An 8,839-nucleotide genomic window follows, 5' to 3' on the forward strand; every position below is an offset into this window, starting at 1 on the left:
TGTTAGAACCTCATCCTCATCATAGGCAGTCCCTCGGAATCGAGGAAGACTTGCTTCCACTCCTAAAGTGAGTTCTTTGGTGGCTGAACAGTCCAACACAAGAGCAACAGACCCTGTCACAGGTGAGACAGATATTCGTCGGGGGAAGGCGCGGGTGGGTGTGCGACTTCCCTACCTGTGCCTGACCTCTTCACGCTCACAGTGTTGAGATTCGAAGAGCTCAACGCCCTCCCAGATGCATTTTCTCCACCTAGGTCGATCTTCGGCCAGGGACTCCCAGGTGTCAGTGGTGATGTCACATTTCACCAGGGAGGCTTTGAGGGTGTCCTTGTAACGTTTCCGCTGTCCACCTTTGGCTCGTTTGCCATGAAGGAGCTCCGCGTAGAGCAATTGCCTCGGGAGTCTCGCATCTGACATGCGAAGCTGATCGAGTGTGGTCAGTGCTTCAATGCTGGGGATGTTAGCCTGAGCGAGGACACTGATGTTGGTGCATCTGTCCTCCCAGGGGATTCGCAGGATCTTGCGGAGACATCGTTGGTGATATATCTCCAGATGTGTCTTCTGTACATGGTCCATGTCTCTGATCCATACAGGAGGGCGGATATTACGACAGCTCTGTGGACCATGTTAGAATCTATTGACAGTGTGACAGCCAAATAAAAACCCAAAGAACTAAAACCAGGTTATCTCCGGCCCAACTCCACCATTGATGCATGGCTAGATCCACCTACTTAAAAAGGAAAAATAACCTGGATTTATATGGTGCAGTCATGTTTCGGAATTGAGACTCATTTTTGTCTTCACAGAGAAGATCGAGAGTGACTTGTGTTGAAGTAATGATGGCGAAACCATCAGCGTTTGCTGCCATTACCCCTGTGAAGCTGACCACAACTTAGAGCCTGCGCAGGTAAACGCAGAAATCCTAAAGTTGCAGTCAGTCTTTCATCGCTCCACCAAAGATTGCACTGCGGAACTCCCTAGAGCTGGCAATCTCACGTAAGGATGAAAATTTCCCCTTTTACGACAGAATATCACTTTTTTTTTAAACTCTTAAATTTCAAACATTGTTGAAACAACAAAACAACATCTTTGTATTTATATATCGCCTTAATGTAGTAAAACGTCCCAAGGTGCTTCACAGCAGTGTTATAAGGCAAACAAAATAACTTTTGACACCGAACCACATAAGAATAAATTATGGCAGATGACCAAATGTTTGGTCAAAGAGGCAGGTTTTAAGGAGCATCTTGAAGGAAGAAAGAGGCAGAGAGGTTTAGGAAGGGAGTTCCAGAGCTTAGGGCTCAGGCAGCTGTTTAGGCATAACTGTGTTTTTAACGCTGTATTGACTGCTAAACAATCGTTCTGGCTCTGAAAAAGTAATTTTATATTTGTGGAATGTCAAATTTTTCCATTAATTTGATTAAGAATTACATATTTTTAATATAATTTTTTTTTGTAAGATTTTTTTGTGGTATTTCAGCTTCTACCGTAATCCTATGTGTATGCCCCAATCTTTATTTCGCTCTCTGTGAAATTTATAAAAAGTAAGTTACGCTTCTTAACATAAGACATGAGGCACACTTATGGTATTGATGAGCCCTGGCTCAGTGGGTCGCACTCTCATCTCTGAGTCCGAAGGTTGTGGGTTCAAGTGTTGCTATGTAGGTAATGTGTGCACAGCAAGATCCAACAAATGAGATGAACGATCAATTCATCTGTTTTTGTGGCGTTGATCAAGGGCGGGGGGGTAATGTTGACCCGATCACGCCTCGCTTTTCAAATAGTGCTGTGGGATCCTTTATGTGCATCCAAATCACTAGAACAGGCAAATGGGCCCTCGAATTAGCACCTCAATGTAGCCCTCTCTCAGTACTGCACTGGAGTGTCAGCCTGGGCAATGTGCTAAAAGCCTGGCGAGGGTTCAAGTTCACATTACTGTGATCAGAAATTGTGTTTAATCCCAATTAAAGTAAACGCAATCTATTCCAATTAAATTAAAAGCACGATTAAAGAAATTATAGAGTTGTAGTTTGTAGAAGTCGAATGTGACAACAATCGGATGTCACTCACTCACTCATCGGCAGTCCCTCAGAATCGAGGAAGACTTGCTTCCACTCTTAAAATGAGTCCTTAGGTGGCTGAACAGTCCAATACGGGAACCACAGTCCCTGTCATAGGTGGGACTGACAGCCGTTGAGGTTAAAGGAGGGTGGGACTGGTTTGCCGCACGCTCTTTCCGCTGCCTGCGCTTGATTTCTGCATGCCCTCGATGACGAGACTAGAGGTGCTCAGCGCCCTCCCGGATGCACTTCCTCCACTTAGGGCGGTCTTTGGCCAGGGACTCCCAGGTGTCGGTGGGGATGTTGCACTTTACCAGGGAGGCTTTGAGGGTGTCCTTGTAACGTTTCCTCTGCCCACCTTTGGCTCGATTGCCGTGAAGGAGTTCCGAGTAGAGCGCTTGCTTTGGGGAGTCTCGTGTCTGGCATGCAGACTATGGGAGAGAAAACTTTACACCGACATTGGAATTAAGTTATTTCGTGTCAAAAGATAAAATTATCTATACGGAAACAAATTATGAAAAAATTCACAAGAGGAAAAAATATCTGATAATTTATATGATCCCAGTGGACCAGAAGGCAAAGTATCAATGAGATCATTTGGTGAAGTGATCTCAACCTGAGCATTAAGATTAATAGGACAGTTGAACGAGCCTGCATAATGCTTCCATCAAAGGCCACTGACTCAATCAATTGAAATGCAAATGTTGTACTGCCAAAAGATTTTATTTGCAGCACAAGTTATAGGACGTCTTCACATCTCGCACTGATCTGCTCCTTGACCTGCTGCACTGCCGAAGGGACATTTGATGAAACCAAGGCCCACCTGAGAGGGTTCACGGCAGAGATCACACTCTGCGCAGTACCGACCAAAGTGCCAGCTCTGAGTCAGAAGGTTGTGGGTTGCAGTCCCACTCCAGAGACTTGAGCACAAAAGTCTAGGCTGACACTTCCAGTGTATCGGCGGCGAGGGACACGAGCAAGAGGACGTGCGCAGCCTGGTCAGCAATCAAGACCGCGGGAGCAGAGGGGGCGGCGGGAGATGGCGAGGTCGGGGGTAGTGGTCATGAGTATGGGTCAGCAGGAATATGTGTGTGTGCTAAGCCCATACAGCAGAGCCTGGTCTCCAGTCGTCTTGGATGGACCCTTGCCATTGGACCAAGGCCTTGCTCTGTCAAGCCCGTGCAGTGGCTGGCGTGCAACGGCCACCCCACATTAAAAGAATTCACGCACAGGCATCTTCCACCCTTTAAAATGAAGTTCGGGACCTGGCATCAGTCACCTTAGAACTCATATTAGTGTGGAAGCAAGTCATCCTCGACTCCGGGGGACTGCCTAAGACAGAGAGAGAGTGCTGAGGGAGCGCTGCACTGTCGGAGATGCCGTCTTTCGGATGAGATGTTAAACCAAGGCCCTGTCTGCCCTCTCAGGTGATGTAAAAGATCCCAGGGCACTATTTCGTAGAAGTGCAGGGGAGTTATCCCCAGTCTCCTGGTCAATATCTATCCCTCAATCAACATAAAAACAGATTATCTGGTCATTATCACATTGCTGTGTGTGGGAGCCTGCTGTGTGCAAATTGGCTGCTGCGTTTCCTACATTACAGCAGTGACTACACTTCAAAAGTACTTAATTGGCTGTAAAGCTCTTTGAGACGTCCGGTGGTTGTGAAAGGCGCTATATAAATTCAAGTCTTTCTTTCAAAGATGTGGATTTTTGATTAGAATGCACACAGGCCCCCTCTAGCTCACCACTCGAGGCCAGGGATTCCCTTTAGGAAATAGGTTTCACGCAACCAAACGAGGATGATATGAGAAATGTTTTGCTGATAGGACAATGTGAAGAAGAAGGACTTGCATTTATATAGCACCTTTCACGACCACTGGACATCCCAAAGCGCTATAGAGCCAATGAAGTACTTTTTTTTGAAGTGTTGTTTCTGTTGTAATGTAGGAATCACAGCAGCCAATTTGTGCACAGTAAGCTCTTAAAAACAGAATTATGATAATGACCAGATAATCTGTTTTTTGGTGATGTTGGTTAAGGAATAAATATCAGCCAGGACACCAAGGATGACTCTCCTGCTCTTCTTCGAAATAGTGCCACGGGATCTTTTACATCCACCTGAGAGGGCAGACAGGGCCTTGGTTTAATGTCTCATCGGAAATACGGCACCTCCGACAGTGCAGCGCTCCCTCAGCACTGCACTGGAGTGTCAGCCGAGATTTTTGTGCTCAATTCTTTGGAGTGGGACTTGAACCCACAACCTTCTAACTCAGAGGAGAGAGTGCTACCCACTGAGCCACAGATGACACATCTGTGATGCAGAATGGAAACAGACAATTACCAAAAAGTAAGGTGTGATTTTTTTTTTAGAATGAGAGGTGATCTTATCGAAATGTATAAGATTATGAGAGGGGTTGAAAATGTGGATGCAGAGAGGATGATTCCACTGATACGGGATACTAGAACTAGAGGGTATGATCTTAGATTAAGGGACCGCCCATTTAAAATTGAGATGAGGAGGAATTTCTTCTCTGAGGGTTGTAAATCTGTGGAATTCGCTGTCTCAGAGAGCTGTGGAAACCGGGACATTGAATATATTTAAGGCAGAGATAGACAGATTTTTGAGCGATAAGGAAGTAAAGGGTTATGGGGAGCAGGCGGGGAAGTGGACCTGAGTCCATGATCGGATCAGCCATGATCGTATTAAGTGGCGGAGCAGGCTCGAGGGGCCATATGGCCTACTCCTGCTCCTACTTCTTATGTTCTTATTGACGTGCTCCATGATGGTCTTATTCAGTGACACCAGCCGAGTGCTTGCCTTTGTGAGGAGGGTCATTCACCAACAGCTGTGGAAGAGCCCCTTGCGAAAATATCCGTCTGTTTCTCCCCCCTCCACCCCCGAGTGGAAAGAGCACAGGTTGTGCGATATTCATTGTGGCCTTTCAAGAAAGAAATGATCTGTTTTCCAAGAGCAGGGGGTCTCCTTGTCACCCATTGATACACAACAATGGAGGGTACAAAATTCCCACGAAATCAGGACTGACCCCAGTGATCCCCGAAGACGACCGCAATGTGTATCTCAATTGCAACGACACTGTTTTGTAACCGGGATGAATGGGAGGAAGGGAGGAGCAGCTTAAATGTATTCCACCTATTCACACTGGAATACTCACGTGACAGCAGTAACTGAGAAAGAAGGGATTAAGCAACGCACATGTCACAGTACTTTCCCCTGTACTAAACCTTTATTTCCAAAGATAAACCTTTTTTATCTTGCCAAGTACAAGCTGATATTAATGAAACTGTGGTGGGGACAGGACATTTACCACAAACTCTTAAAAAGTACAAGCAGTAGTGTCTGGATATGTTTAGCAAATGCCCACACATTTTCTACTGAGCATATGAAGACTTTACTCAAAGAGCAAAAGACATTGCATTTATAAAGCACCGTTCATGACCACCAGACATCCCAAAGCCTTACAGCCAATGAGGTAATGTAGTCACTGTTGTAATGTGGGAAACACAACAGCCAATTTCCGCACAGCAAGCTCCCACAAACAACAATGCGATGACCAGATAAACTGTTTTTTCCTTATGTTGAATGAGGGATAAATATTGGCCCAGGACACCGGGGATAACTCCTCTGCTCTTCTTCGAAATAGTGCCATGGGATCTTTTATGTCCACCTCAGAGGGCAGACCGGGCCTCAGTTTAACGTCTCATCAGAAAGACGGCACCTCCGACAGTGCAGCACTGCAGTGGAGTATCAGCCTAGATTTATGTGCTTAAGACCCTGGAGTGGGACCTGAGCCCACAACCTTCTGATTCCGAGGTGAGAGTGCTACCCACTGAGGGACTGGTTGACACATGAACATTTGGAATAGCTTCCAAGGTAAGAAGAGAGACCTCAGATTTATGTATCATATCTTCTTCACAACGAACGAGTTACGTCTGTAGTACAATAGGCAATCACAGCAAGGTTCCACAGACTGTAAATGAGATTCATCGCCAGTTAATGACCGAATTGTTATGATCTGAAAGGCATTACCTGAAAAGGCAGTGGAAGATTCAATCGTAACTTTCAAAAGGGAATTGGATGTACACTTGAAAAGGTGAAATTTGCAGGGCTATGGGGGAAAGAGCAGGAGAGTGGGACTAACTGCATAGCTCTTTCAAAGAGCCGGTATGGGTATGATGGGCTGAATGGCCTCCCTCTGTGCTGGCTGATTCTATGATAATGTGTTTTTGAGGGCTGAATGTCGGCCAGCCCCAAACTCGCTGCTCTTCTTCAAATAACACCAAGGCATTTTTAATAAGCACCTGATAGGTCATATCATCATCGTCATAGGCAGTCCCTCGAAATCGAGGAAGACTTGCTTCCACTCCAAAAATGAGTTCTTAATCCATGAGGGTCCTGACGTTCCAGGTCCCAAACTTCATATTGAAGGGTGGAAGATGCCTGTGCGTGAGTTCTTTTACCGTGGGGTGGCCGTTGCACACCGACCACCACACCGGCTGAGCTGAGCAAGGCCTTGGTCCCGTGGCAAGGCGATCCAAGACGACTGGAGACCAGGCACTGCTGTATGGGCCGAGTTGCCGACGGGCGAGATATCGCTTCTCGGCCTTTTGGCTAAGATCATGCGTAACTGACCTGACAGGGGAGTAGCCACCATGACCTCCGGGTGGTTCTCCCTGGATCAGGAAGGTATATACTTGCTTTTTTGGAAACAGGAGGTGGGTGGGGTGGCTTGACCCATCCACCTCCACGGAGGTGTGTGGGGGACCTGACCCATCCACCTCCATGGCACGAACCTGGTATTGCAGTACTTCCAGGAACGGTGCAGTGGCTCTAGGCCTTTTGGCTAAGAGCATTGGCGCAGAGTGATCCTTGGCGTGTGCAAGGTGACCTCTGGCATTTGTGATTTGACAAAGAATTGGAACGATTGGCTACGAATTTAAAAAAAAAAGAGATGTGGGCCGTAAGCTCAGCTCTGAGTAGCGCCCTTCGGTGAGATGGTAGGTGATCCGAGGCTTGGCTGGGGGCAAGCATTGGGCCCATTTTGTGGGGTGGAGGTCAGGGTGTTCAGAGTGAAAGGAGAGGTCAGGGTGTTCAGAGTGGAGGGAGGAGAGGTCAAGGTGTTCAGAGTGGAGGGAGGAGAGGTCAGAATGGTCACAGCTGTAGTGTTCACCACTTGCTGGAGCAGCAACCTAGGACATCGTCGGTGGATGAAGGAAGGCCAAGGACGTCCCTGGGGGAAGGGAGGCCCCGAGGGAAGGCTCACACTTGAGGTAGGCCCAAACCTGCTGTTGAAGTTGGTTGAAGGCTCAACGTCGCCGGAGGAAGAGAGGCCTGGACGCCCACTTACTGCCTTTCCTAACCGCTCTTATTAGTAAGAGTAGTCCTTACTACTAGGGGGATCAAGGGGTATGGCGAGAAAGCAGGAATGGGATATGAAGTTGCATGTTCAGCCATGAACTCATTGAATGGCGGTGCAGGCTCGAAGGGCCGAATGGCCTCCTCCTGCACCTATTTTCCATGTTTCTATGTTTATCCTATATATCCATAGTGTGTCCGAATCGAACCAACACTCATTTAGGCTCGAGCAAGTATTCAAAAAAATGACCACTTTACCCCAATGATCTGTCTGCTCAGGTCGTCAGCTTGGAAATCCTGCCGACTACTCCATCTGTTGAGGTAATATCACAAAGGCAGTATAATCTGACTGGCACTATTTTGAGGGGGGTGCAAGAGCAGAGAGACCTCGGGATGCATATTCACAAATTGTTGAAAGTGCAACGGTAAGTTGGTTCAGAAAGCGTTTGGTTACTTGGCTTTGTAAAAAAGGCCCTTGAATTCAGAAACAAGGAAGTAACACAAAAACTTTACAAATCACTAGTTAGGAACCCAGGACAGGAGTAGGCCATTCAGCCCCTCGAGCCTGTTGTGCCATTCAATGAGATCATGGCTGATCTGCGACCTAACTTTATACACCTGCCCTTGGCCCATAATCCCTTAATGCCTTTGGTTTAAAAAAAGCTATCAGGTCGGACTTGAGTGTCAGCCGTGGCTCAGTGCGTAGCGCGCTCTCCTTTGAGTTATACAATCGTGGGTTCAAGTCCCACTCCAGGGACTTGAGCACATAAATCTAGGCTGACACTCCAGTGCAGTGCTGAGGGAGTGCTGCACTGTCGGATGAGACGTTAAACCGAGGCCCCGACTGCTCTCTCAGGTGGATGTAAAAGATTCCACGACACTATTTCGAAGAAGAGCAGGGAACATTATTCCCGATGTCCTGGCCAATATTTATCCCTCAATCAGCATCACTAAAACAGATTGTCTGGTCATTATCACATTGCTGTTTGCGGGAGCTTGCTTGTGTACAAATTGGCTGCCGCATTTCCCACATTACAACAGTGACTACACTCCAAAAGTACTTCATTGGCTGTAAAGTGCTTTGAGACATCTGGTGGTCATGAAAGGCGCTATATAAATCCAAGACTTTCTTTGAAATACCTCTGACAATGCAGAATTCCCTTACTGTGTTGCGCATGCACAGTGGCCAATTAGTCATGGCCACTCTACGCATGTCCTTTTCCTCTGCTGCTAGTTCACAAGAGACCAATGAGACATTTTAAAAGTACATTTGGGAAGTACATTTAGTTGCTTTCCTTAGACCCGTGAAAGTCCCTGTTAATTACTTGGAAAATTCTCCCGGTCTACTGCTATTCAAGTAGCTAATGTTGTGTATCTGTAAAGCATGCACCAGGGAATGCAG

General features: G+C 46.9%; 1 pseudogene; it reads left to right on the plus strand.

The window, feature by feature from the left end:
* The first annotated feature begins 6,673 nt into the window (after positions 1-6,673).
* LOC139234216 (U2 spliceosomal RNA) lies at positions 6,674-6,912 on the plus strand (annotated as a pseudogene).
* Positions 6,913-8,839: the final 1,927 nt, after the last annotated feature.

The sequence above is a fragment of the Pristiophorus japonicus genome, chromosome 21, assembly GCF_044704955.1.
Source record: "Pristiophorus japonicus isolate sPriJap1 chromosome 21, sPriJap1.hap1, whole genome shotgun sequence".
NCBI classification, from domain to species: Eukaryota; Metazoa; Chordata; class Chondrichthyes; family Pristiophoridae; genus Pristiophorus; species Pristiophorus japonicus.